Genomic DNA, 13,004 nt, shown 5'->3' with positions numbered 1-13,004 from the left:
ATGGGATCGGTCATCGGTGCTGCCGTGCGCGCGCGCGTACGCTTATGCTACGCCAGCGGGTCCGTACCAACGACCCAGCCTGTTCATTTCGTAGTGGATTATTTACTGCTGACGGTGAGAGAAAAATACTATTCTAACTTATAATCATGATAATCCATGATTGTAAGCAAACAAGCGAACATGCTCATGTGTCCATGGCTGCCGCGGGGGCAACGGCGGGAGGAGAATTCTGGCGCCGCCCTGGACAGCGGGACAGCGTGACGCCGTAGGGTCGCCGGGACGTTTGACTTCGGCCTCGGCTGTGTGGCTGGGACGCTGGGTTTGCAGCTCCAGCTCCTGTGTCGCGCCAAAGATCCGTGCTGCGTTTACTGCCACGCTTGATTAGTCCGCCACGGTCGCTTTCGTTGCGTAAGGCTACGCTACACTGGGAGATCAGTGGTGATTGAAAATAACCCTGTTTGGATTTGTTCCATTTCGAAGAACCGATGTTGAAGATAACCCTGAATTTGTTCCCTTAATTACAATGATGCCTAGATTTTTTTTGCGTATTCGAGAAAAACACATAGAATCAATCATGTCAAAATAGAAAGAAGAACAAATACATGAGGTAATCTTATACCAGTGCAATACCTAGAAAGAGAAGTTATCATAGAAAGAAGAAGAAAAATACATGCCCAGAAAATTTCAAGGCATGTATTTCATCTTTCTTTTATGTTTCACTTATCATTGAAACCTTGATTAAGTTGTTATCTCTATAGAGCCCAAAAGGAGAAAAACGGAGGTGTATGAAGCCCGTTCCCTTTAGGTTTTAAATATTTCAGATATAATTTTAAAGGTACCCTGAAAGTAAATATTTTGATATGCTGCTCTACGCGGAGTTAAATCAAAGCGAGAGTGCAACGTGGCTCAAGCATTGTGCTCACCACACCTTCACGGAACACAGCACATTAACTTGGATCTGCTTATGTAACAATGTTGGCATGTACGCTATCCTCGTGTTAGATTACCACGTGACAAATGATGTCATGTGTCGCTTACAAGTGGGATAGAGTGGTCATTTTCCGTGATTTTGTTGAAAAGCAACCGCGTCGTGTCTCAAAACTGATGATGGTCCGTTGTCTCTCTTAAGGGCTCCTTTGGATCAACCATTCCCCTAGTGAATTGGAGGGGATTGAGGGCCCCTTAGCGAACATTGATTTCCACGCTGGAAGAAACGGTGTTGTAAAAGAAAATGCTAACCTCGATGACTCTAGTTACCTCGATGTTCAATCGACAAATTATTGTTCTCTACTTCTCTTGCTATAATACTGCTGGCCACACCTAGTAGATGAGAGAGGAGATTGATTCTACTCCTTCCATAAAATGAAGTAATTCTTAATTTTTAAAAGAGCCAAACGATTTAAAGTTTAACCACAAAGTTATATAAAAATACTAATATTTATGGTATATACTATTAAATTAACTATAAAATCTATTTTCTAGTAAACTTAGTTAAAAATAAATGTTAATATTATTTACTACGAACTTAGTTAGAATTAAGTTAGTTTGACTTGTATATAATAAAACCTATAGTTGTATTCTTGATGAAGCACTTTTTTGTTTGCTAGCAGGCTATACATGATTCATGCATGTCGCCACCACACAAAACAAAGGGACATTGGTATAGCATCGGCTCCCGTCAAAACAATTCTAACAAATGGCTTCTTTGATAGAGCAGTTATTTTTTTAACTCCGATTTCGGTGGTTTGAAAAACTAGATGAACCTAACTCCGACTTCGGTGGTTCGAAAAACTAGATGAACCAACTTTTCCTGATCATTGAAAAGATTGAAATATCTATAGTATTCTTTTTATTTTTTCTACTTAATTTTTTCTTGTATATTTTATTTAGTTTTCCTCCTCTATTTCTCTCTCTCCCTCTCTCTCTTTCTTTCTCTTCACCTTATCCTGTCCTCGCCGTCATCTTCATGCACTTCTACACCTACGACCTCCTCGAGCTATGTGCCGCCTCGACTGCCTCCTCTCTCGACGCCTATCCACTCGCCGCACCACCGTCATAGGCTCATTCCTCGCCGTCTACGGCTTCCTCTACTCCGCCATCCGAGGTTCTTCTCCGTCGTCGCCGCCCGCGCCATCCCCCACAGGAGCTCGCCACGAACGAGCGGTCAGGAGCATCCATGTCCACCCGTGCGCGCCTCGCTAGAGAACCGTTGGAAACAGATTTTTTTTTTCAACTCCGCCGTGCACCCACCCTGCAATAGGGTGTTTTTTTTCATGGCTTCGTGTGTGGAGTTGAATAGAATAGAGCTGTTTGGTAGTGGAGATGGTAGAGCGGCTCCGGAAGTGAGAAGCTCCACCAAACCGCCCAGTTGAAACATCATCGGTTCTGTTGTGGTGGTTCATCAAATGACATTTTAAGAATTCTGGTTTCAAAAAATTCACTATCGTCTTCATGCTTACCGTAAGGTAGCTTGCGAATCGCGTCACGAAGTCCCAACTTGCAAGTTGCAATCACGACTACAGGACGGCTGGGCGCCAGGGCCCGCTGCGCACCGCGATGTGTACCTAGCCTGCGAAGGTGGACTCTCACGCGGCAATAGTACCGTACGTGCATATCTGGCATCTGAATGGCCACAGCCAGCCGAGGCCCGAGGCTGCATTGAACGCCTCATCTAGGCCGCCTTCTGCCCTTCTGCTTCCGTGTGCACCGGCTACCGTGAGACGACCGCAGGATCCACGTGCTCCAGCGGTGCATGCATATCATGAGCTGTTCATTCGCATCGTCGCCGACGCAGCTCGACGGACCGTTTCAGGCTCAGTGATGCTCCCATCCAGACGTCCGGAAGGTAACGTCTCGCTCCACCCGCTACCGCATGTGCTGCTCGCCTTAAAAAAAACAAATTCTCATAGAAGCTCATCTCCCCAATTCCGTGCTCGTGCATCGTGGCTTTACTGCGCTGTGTGGCCATCTGACCGTGCCAATCCGCCACGCTTCCGCCTCCATTCTACGCCGCCGCCTACCATCCCCGCGGCACCTCCGTCTCCCGTGGCCATCCCCGCGGCACCTCTATCTCCCGCGCCTAGGCCAGGTGGCCAGGAGGGGGGGGGGGGCGTCGTTGGCCAGGCTAGGACAGGCGCAAGCACAATTGACCGCTGCCAGGCCATGCCACCATCCTCGACTCCCGGCTGGCTAGAACTAGCCGTCTCCCGCTCTGTGCTGCGTGGTACAGAAGAAGGATGAAAAACGCATATTACAAGCGTCTGTTTCAAATATTTCAGAGATATGTTACAAGTGTTTCAAACAGATGTTGCAAAAGTAGTTCAGGATGTTGTACATGTTCCAATGGTTGTACACGTATGTTGCAAGCTCATGTGTTCTCAATGTTTCATCTGTTTTTCGACGTATGTTGCAAGTGTGTTTATCTGGATGTTTCATATGTTTTTACATATATGATGTAAGTGCTTTTTCAGGTGTTTTTGCAAGTGTTTCACACGCATGTGTTAAATATTTTATTTGTTTTCAGTCGTATGTTGCAATTGTTGCATCTAAATGTTTTAAAACTAGATCGAGTGTTGCATCTCCCTCCTCGTCTTTCTGCTGTCTCGCCTCGGTGTCAAGCGTGGAAAGATGGAGACAGTCCCCCATGCCGCGTGCGTGGGTCCCACGTTCTTGTGGGCGGACGCAGCAGGCGGGACATAGGTGGACAGGCGCAGGACGTGAAATGGGGGCAGCTGTGCGGACATCCCGATAGAGGGAGGCGCTAGCCACTCCCTTTCAGTCTAGCCTCCTCCACGATAGCCTGTGTCAGTAATGCCAAACTTCTCCCGATTGTTTGTAACAGCTTTCTGAGCCCCATCACTCCATTCCGTTCTCCTATAAGGCTGTCTCCAACAGGAGATTTATTGGGGAATCCAAATCCAAAATGAGTTTTCAACTAAAATATGTATAGCCTACAAGAGAGTACCTATATGAAAAACATATTTTGGGTGTTAGGATAGGCATAACCCAAATCTGACTATCCTCTCTCTTGGAGACCTATTTGTAAAAATGGTTGTCTTTTGGGTCTTTTTGTTGGAGAAGACCAAAAATATGTATTGAACCATTTATATGTAGCGTTATTCAAAGTACAAATGAGTTTTGTATTTTGGGTTGTAGTTGTTGGAGAGAGTCTAAAGGGCTGCAACTTTGCGTATGGACGGATAAAAGACGCTTGGAGAAAAGGCAAGGCGAGGCGAGGCATCGTGTTCTTCTTGATAGGCCATCGAGAGGCTAGTGCGTGGCCAGGGGCCAAATGGAGTGGAGTGGAGGGGTCTCTGGCTCTGAATCTTGCATGGAACGGCATCTCTTAGCCAGCAAGCAAAATGTCCATGATGGTGAACTCAAAGTTGTTTTGTTATTACTCCGTAGGCGAGAAAGACACCTCAGGTGGCTTCACAAAGCAGTCAGCTATACGGAGTATATTCTTAAAAAAAAAACTTTCATTTTTTTCTGTACAAGTGCGTATTGAGCTATGGAAATCTCTTGTAAGTGTTGATACTTCGCGTATTTGACATGTTTGGTACTCCGCCCAAAAAACTTAAATTATAGATATTTTTATTACTTCCTCCATTCTAAATTACAAGACGTTTTAATTTTTTATACATAAGTTTCTCCACGTATCTATTATCTAGACAACATACGTACATAACAAAATCTATGTACCAAAACTAAAACCAGACACGAAGGCGAGGCTGCATGTCCGCTCGGCGGCACGAGGAGAGGCCGAGTCGTGAGACTCGGAGACGTACAGAAGCGTGATTGAGAGGGAGAGGCGGCCGAGTGAGGCCTGAGTGACTTGGATACGGGAGCTAGGTTTAGGATTTTTGTTTCATATGTTGCATCGAACTGTTGTAATGCATCTCAGGTAATCCAACGGTAGAGAATGACCGGGCCACATCGTGCCGGTCCAATTTTCGTGCCGTGCCCGTGCCGGTACTGCGGGCCAAAACGCGGCCCAAGCACGGCACTGCCACCGGGCCATGCCAGGCACGGGCACGATAGACCTCATGTCGGGCCGTGCTCGGGCCATGCTTTTTCGTGTCGTGCTAGTGCTGGCCCAGCGGGCTTGGCCCATTTGGCCAAGTTTAATGGTGAGCGGCGTCTGCCCGCTTATTCTAGCGAGCGAGAACAATGAAATAGATGACTCGTAAAATTCTATTTTGGAATACTGTTGGAATGTATTTTCTCTTCCAAAAATCTAAATCGGACATTACTCGAGAATTGTGACTCTCTTGAAGTTGCTATAATTGATATTGGCTTATTGTTGTAATGGCAAAACCTACTAACAAATTATCCATAACATTATCCTTGGCTGTGAATTGTGACCGGAGATTCAGAGAGCACCATTTATCCTCTAGAGCATGTGGCCCTCACCTCAAGAAAGTAGCATTATCTAAGTTCAGAGATTTATAACTGTGCAAGAGTATGCATGTAAGCTCCATGCGACACATACAAAACACAGGGATGGCGATATGACCGAAGTACCTATATGATCTGACCGTGACATATCAATTATTTGCGCTTGGAGTTCCATTATTTCCATAAGATAAGAAATTCATTAATAACCTTGGTGGAGCCGACGACTATGACGCCATTTGTTCCACGACAGTTATCAGTTTATCACAAACGCTTATACTAGTACTAGTACTAGTAAAAAAGTGGCAGAACTTGTTCGCGAGTCAATTGGTCTGCCCTCTAAGGTCCGACTCACCTCAACTGTCACTTTCCACCATCGAGTGGAAAATGCTTTATACGCTATAAAGAAAGCGATCCTCAATTATAGATCGACTAGACTAGACAATATAGTTGCCGCATGGCCTAAACCGTCGTCTGCGATGTCGAAGTCTGTTCCAAGGAAACTTTCGCATTGCTTACTCAGAATGTTTGGGTGCATATATACAGTCAGACAAGGGTATTAGCTTAATGGAAGTTGCACGTAGCCGACGTATGTATGCGCCTTTGCATTTCAGCATAGAAAAACAGTCTGCCACGAACAGCCTGTGAGCTATGGCTGCCATCATTTTTAAGGCCGTGTTAAAGAAGTGGAGGGGAAGAGAAGGCCGGCCGGGCGTGGTGGTTGGCTGGATCCAGCTAGTATTACACGGATCAATGGAAAGACGACGCGTAGATGGAGATGATGACAGTGACAACGCGGAGGCAAACACAAACCAATGGTGAGTTGTGCTGGCGCTGCACTGGTTAAGCCCATCATCAGCTGAATATACTAGAAAATATTCAGCGATTAACAGTATTAAATGCATCCACGTCGTGGCGACGGCAACCTACAACCAGGTGTGCCATGTGAGTCGCATACGTCGGCTAACCACTTTTCTTCCGTTGTTTTCGAATTGGGTTAAAGAATTGCCTCCTGTCAGGTGGTTTCCATGTAGGGCACATCGACGGAGGCTAACACTCTTAGTTAGCAGTTTTATATACAAATAAAGTAACTCATACCGTAGGGCACATCCATATAGGGCACATCGATGGAGAGGAAGGACCTAAAACGGTGGCCAGAGAAGGTGAATTGGTGTCATAAAATTTCTCGTGTAACTTTTGGCTGTGGTCTCAAAATCACCACTAAACACACGAAACAAACACCGTGATATCCACGACCCAAAATAAGTGGGTGAATGTTCACTAGGAACACAGCAAGACACCACAGAGCCAACACAACATACGGAAAACGAAACAAAGCTCAAACGCGCAAACAACGGAAGAAACAACACGTCAGCAACTCATACCGGACCTGCCCGAGAACTATACCGGACATATCCGGTAAACATGGACTCAGAAAAGCTGCTGAGCCGAGCGCAGTCAGCACATACCGGATACGGCCGGTATACAGAACTGCACGGAGCGACTTTGAAAACCCTATGAAATGGTGTAAAAAAATTATAAAATTTTAACCAGAGTTTCTAGACACCTTAGGGAAGGTCTCCACTAAATTTCAGCTCCAAACTCGAAAGTTTGACCTACCAGACGCCCCGGACATATCTGGTATGTACGAGCATATTTCGGGAAAAATCGATTTCAAATCCAAAATTCGATCAAATCAACTCGGATCAACCAAGGAGTGCCCCTAGATATTTTAGGGCCCTAGATGAAAATACTAAAGAGATGAGATTAAGTAGAGGCAATCTCATCTTATTTATAACCTTATTATATAAATCCACTAGTGCTCCGAGATATTTAGGACGAAGCACCTATCCTGAAGTTATTATGCTTCAACTCCGTTGATCGGACTTAACGGGAAGAGCACGGGGGGCTGTGGCGAGAAGAGCACGCGATGCTTCCTTCCCTTCGACCGCGCACCGACGGCACGGTCCGACGCGAGTCACGCGACGCGCGCCTTGGTTCGGCCGTCGGCGCCTACCCACGCAAGGAACCACGGCGCGCCGGGTTTTCCCCGCGCCGACGACGGGATCAAGAAAACTCGGGGGTCGAGGGCGGTACTGTGCGGGTGGAGGGATGGTTGACCGGATCGGTGCTGCCGCCCGGCGCTGCGGTTCCCATTTCCTAGCAAGGCGCCGCCGTACGTGTACGCGTATGCTACGCCCGCGGATCCGTACCAACGACAGTGTCCATGGCGCAGGGGCAACGGCGGGAGGAGAAGAACTCTGGCGCAGCCCTGGATAGCAGGACAGCGTGACGCCGGAGGGTCGCCGGTACGTTGAATTGGGCTGCGGTTGTGTGGCTGGGTTTGCAGCTCCAGCTGCTCTGTTGCGCCAAAGATCCGAGCTGCATTACTACCACGCTTGATTAGCCCGCCGCGGTCGCTTTCATTGCGTAAGGCTACGCTGCACTGGGAGATCAGTGGTGACTGAAAATAATCCTGTTTAGATTTGTACCCTTTGGAAGAAGGGATCTTGAAGATAACCCTGTAGATTTGTTCCCTTAATTACAATTATATCTTTTTTTTGCGTATTCAAGAAAAACACGTAGAGTCGATAATGTCAAAATAGAAAGAAGAAGAAATACATGAGGTAATCTTATACCAGTGCAATGCCTAGAAAGAGAAGTTATCATAGAAGGACAAAAAAAACATGCCTAGAAAAATTCAAGGCATGTATTTCATCTTTCTTTGAGGTTCCACTTATCATTGAAACCTTGATTAAGCTGTTATCTCTATGGAGCCCAAAAGGAGAAAAACGGAGGTGTATGAAGCCCGTTCCCTTTAGGTTTTAAATATTTCAGATATAATTTTAAAGGTACCCTGAAAGTAAATATTTTGATATGCTGCTCTACACGGAGTTAAATCAAAGCGAGAGTGCAACGTGGCTCAAGCATTGTGCTCACCACACCTTCACGGAACACAGCACATTAACTTGGATCTGCTTGTGTAACAATGTTGGCATGTACGCTATCCTCGTGTTAGATTACCACGTGACAAATGACGTCATGTGTCGCTTACAAGTGGGACGGAGTGGTCATTTTACGTTATTTTGTTGAAAAGCAGCCGCATCGTGTCTCAAAACCGACGATGGTCCGTTGTCTCTCTTCAGGACTCCTTTGGATCAACCATTCCCCCAGTGGATTGGAGGGAATTGAGGGCCCCTCAGCGAACGTCGATTTCCACGCCGGAAGAAACCGAGTTGTAAAAGAAAATGCTAGCCTCGATGACTCTAGTTACCTCGATGTTCAATCGACAAATTATTGTTCTCTACTTCTCTTGCTATATATGATACTTGTTAGGAATTTAGGCATTTTCATATAAATTTAATCCAGAAAATCTATAGCAAATTGGTGACAACATGTATGTGCACGTGTGTGATATTACTACTTGCACTAGTAGCAGATATGAACATGAACGACATACATATCATAGCGGAAAAGATATTTGAATTTAACAAATTCATGAATAGAATTATATCCAGCGGAGGGACCCATGCTCAAGGCACCGGCGGCTCCACACACACTAGTTGACATAGTGCGTTGCTCGATGTCGCGGACCATAGTTGATGCAGGACGATGTTCGCAGCGCAGTCCCTCGATGTTCGCAGTGCAGTCCCTCGAACATCCTCCGGGAAGTAGACGATTCGAGAAAGAAGACGTTGACAGTCACCAGGAAGATGGGAGCAGTCGCGAAGACGCTCCTCAAAAACCTGATCGCCCGTACACCCGAGCAGGTGTAACAGATGCAGACGACGGTTCCGGAGGCCTGCTCTCCCAACTCTCCATGCATGCAGAGGATCGGGACGAGGAAACTTAGAAGGCAACACAGTAGTGAGAAGTGAAAAACACTAATTGACTATCTTAGGATTTTTTTAACTGAGAACTTCCAATAATAGTTCTATTGTTGTTGTGTGTTTTCTATTGTTGTGTCTTTTCTCAGAAGGATTGGTACACATATATATAGGGAGGAGAACTCCATACCTCCACATCAACTAGCAATATGGTACTAATTAACGTTACACCTCCAACCTCTACTCATGGGCTTAAACAATAAAGCCCGTTAAGGAACACAAATATTGGGCCTTTGAGATTTATTAGAATTTCTTCATACTGATTTAGGGAATTTTATCCATATAAATTCTAACAATCCCCACCAGATCTCAAAAGCCTAGTATAGATATTTTCCTTCTTCCATTACTATTTATATACCAGTGTTTTTCAGCAGAGACTGTTAAGTTGAACATTCGTCTAGAGCTTCAAGCTACACCGATCCATAATTTGAACAATGGACTACGCTTTAAATTGCAAGTTTTGTATGAATGAGTTTCACCTAAACTCTTTACTGATACTAGGTTGCCAAAAGCATCCTCTCTGTTGGAGCATAAGTCATACTCCTGGGCCTTTCTTGAGTATCTAGAGATCACTATATATTGTGACTAGTAGTCGAACTCATATAGGTGTATTTCTCAAAAGATGTTTTGTAGGACAACATCTTTGCTTCAGCAAGCCACTTGGAATACATTAAGGTAAAAACCAACCTGACGTGCATCTGACATGGGCCAAGTTAAGGGTCTTTCCTCACAGTCTACCAGCGGCGAACCCAGAAAATATTTCAGGGGGGCTGAACAACACTGTTGTTCGATCTTAAGTCTTAGCCCCCCTACATTATAGAACTTTGCCTAAAAATTCATAGGGGCTCCACAGGGGGTTCCACTGCTTCGAGATGGGTAGGGGGGCTTGAGCCCCCCCCCCCACCCCATCGCTGTGTCCGCCCCTACAGTCTACCACTGACTTGTTTCACTATCCTACTTCATGGGATCTCCGATCACATAGAACAGGTTACACCATGATAGGCTTCATGTGGGTCTTAAGCCCATCTCACTCGATGCACTATCTATCACATTACGTGACAGTCCCTTAGTGAATTGATCTGCCATATTTTTAGACGTATGGACATAATCCAATGCTATCACTCCGGTGTTTCTTAATTTTCTGATATATTTTAAACGCCTCTTTACATGTCTTGTAGATTTCATGTTATTCTTAGAACCGTTCACCTTGATTATCACAGTTCATAGAAATAGCTGGTATATGTTTTTCTACCACCGGTAAATCCATAAGGAGTTCACAAAGCCATTTGGCCTCAACAGTGGCGGTATCTAATGCTGTGAGTTCTGCTTTCATGGTTGATCTTGTTAAGATGGTCTGCTTGCAAGACTTTCATGAAACAGCGCCATCTCCAAGTAAGAATACATATCCACTTGTGGCGTGAACCTCATCAGCATCAGATATCCAGTTCGCATCACAATAGCCCTCTAGTATCTTCGGGTACCCTGTATAGTGAATGCCATAGCTCACAGTACCTTTGAGATAACGCATTACTCTCTCAAGAGCACGCCAGTGATTATCTCCTGGATTTGACATAAACCGACTTAGTTTGCTCACAGCAAACAAGATATCAGACCTCATAGCGCTAGCTAGATACATAAGTGAACCAATGATTTAGGAGTATCTCAATTAATCCCTTAATATTCTTCAATTTTTCCTCAATAATACACAAGGGTCATAAGGCGTAGCAGCAGGCTGACAATCACTAAACCCAAAGTGAATTAAAACATTTTTCACATAGTAAGATTGTAGAAGTATAACCCCACCATTTCCTTCTCTTAATAGCTTAATATTAAAAATAACATCAACCTCTCCTAAACATGTTATCTCAAAATTATTAGACAAATATTCTTTAACCACCTTGATCACATCAAGGCTGGTTCTAAAAGATTAGTATGTCGTTAACGTTGTCGGGGACCTAATACTGGGGTACCCAATGAGGTGGAGCCAATAACCATCAAATGTTGATGCTTTCAAATAGACAAAAATGTAGCTATGCTTCTTGCCCGAATGACAGAAGATTGGCTCCGCCTCGCCTGATGTCCTAGGCAGGCTCTACCTGGCCCAACGTCTGAGGGTAGGCTCTGCCTCGCTCGATGTTCGAGGGCAGGCTCTGTCTCGCCCAACGTCTGAGGGCAGGCTCTGCCTCGCCCAACGTCCGAGGGCAGGGCTCCTCCTCGCCCAATGTCTAGAGGCTAGCTCCGCCTTGCCTGACGTCTAGGGGCAGGCTCCGCCTCGCCCAACGTCTAAGGATCGGGCTCTGCCTTGCCCGACGTTCCAGGCTGGCTCCGCCTCGCTCGACGTTTGAGGGCAGGCTCTGCCTCGCCCGATGTCTAAGGGCAGGCTTCGCCTCGCCCGACATCTAAGGGTAGGGCTCCTCCTCACTCGATGTCTGGAGGCTAGCTCTGCCTTGCCCTACATCTGGGGGCAGGCTCCGTCTTGCCTGACGTCTGAGGGCTAGGCTCCACCTCGCCCAAAGTTTTGGGCTGGCTCCGCCTTACCCAATGTCTGAGGGCAGGCTCTGCCTCGCCCAATGTCCGAGGGCAGGCTCCGCCTTGCTCGACATCTACACCCTGCTCCTTCATAATGACGAGCATAGGGTAAGACATGACATTCGAGTCAACCGTAGTACCGAGGAACATGCCATGCCCGCCTGCAGAAAAGTACCATCATGATATGACGGGACAGGCACTTTAAGCCCTTCTAGGCATGACAGAGCCCAAATAGTGTTGTAGGCACCAACTTTTGCCTTATAGTGTTGTGGGCGCCGCCATCAGCCCTCGGACGTGGACCCTGACATAAGCATACGACAACTACTACAATCCAGGAGGGAACTCACATCATCTATAGTAACGGATGTATGGTCACTTCCCTGTCTACTCCTTGTTAGGTCACGGCCTGGCACCATGGCATGCCACACCATTCACCAGAGTAGGATGGGACGCGACCACTTGCTGAACAAAGCCAGAGCATGGCCCTATCAGGATCGATGAACTTGCCATCCCTGGCACCGTCTGCCATGTCAGCAGGTCAGGCTCAAGGGGAAAAGGAAGACCTGGCACCTTTGAAGGACCTTCTCTACCTCTGGGTTTTTCCTCTTTGTCCCATCTATAATCCCTGTTCCCCCTTGGGCTATAAAAGGGAGGGCAAGACTCCCCACTAAGGGGACGGATCAATTCGACACACAACTAAAAGGACCTAGGATGTCGCCTAGAGGGGGGTGAATAGACGTTTCTGAAAATTAACACCTTTAAATGCAGAAATAATTAGAAAAGGGGGTTTCCAAAATGGAAACTCCAAATTAAGAGTAATACCACACCTCACAAGTTAGCCACAGAGTAAACAAGGTATAAAGAATATATCTAAAAGCTACAACCCTACAACACAAAGTTATAACAGAGATCAAATAATATTCAGCCCTGAGCTCTAATACCGGACGTGTCCGGTATACACAATTTCTACAGATCAGCCCCAAACTTGCTCCTTTCGATTGCTATCTTCAAACCAAACTGCAGGCACCTACAGAGATGAGAATATACATAGAGAACCTACACGAGAGCTGGAGCAACACAAATATCAAATGGAATGCGAATTGAGACATGATATTTGTTTTACCAAAGTTTGGACTCGTTCGAGTCCTACTCTCCATTGAGGGGGCTGCGGGTGACCCAGTGAAGGTCAGCCCT

This window comes from Miscanthus floridulus, chromosome 2 (assembly GCF_019320115.1).
Source record: "Miscanthus floridulus cultivar M001 chromosome 2, ASM1932011v1, whole genome shotgun sequence".
NCBI classification, from domain to species: Eukaryota; Viridiplantae; Streptophyta; class Magnoliopsida; order Poales; family Poaceae; genus Miscanthus; species Miscanthus floridulus.
The sequence above is the reverse complement of the archived record's forward strand: the minus strand, read 5'-3'. Positions refer to the sequence as shown.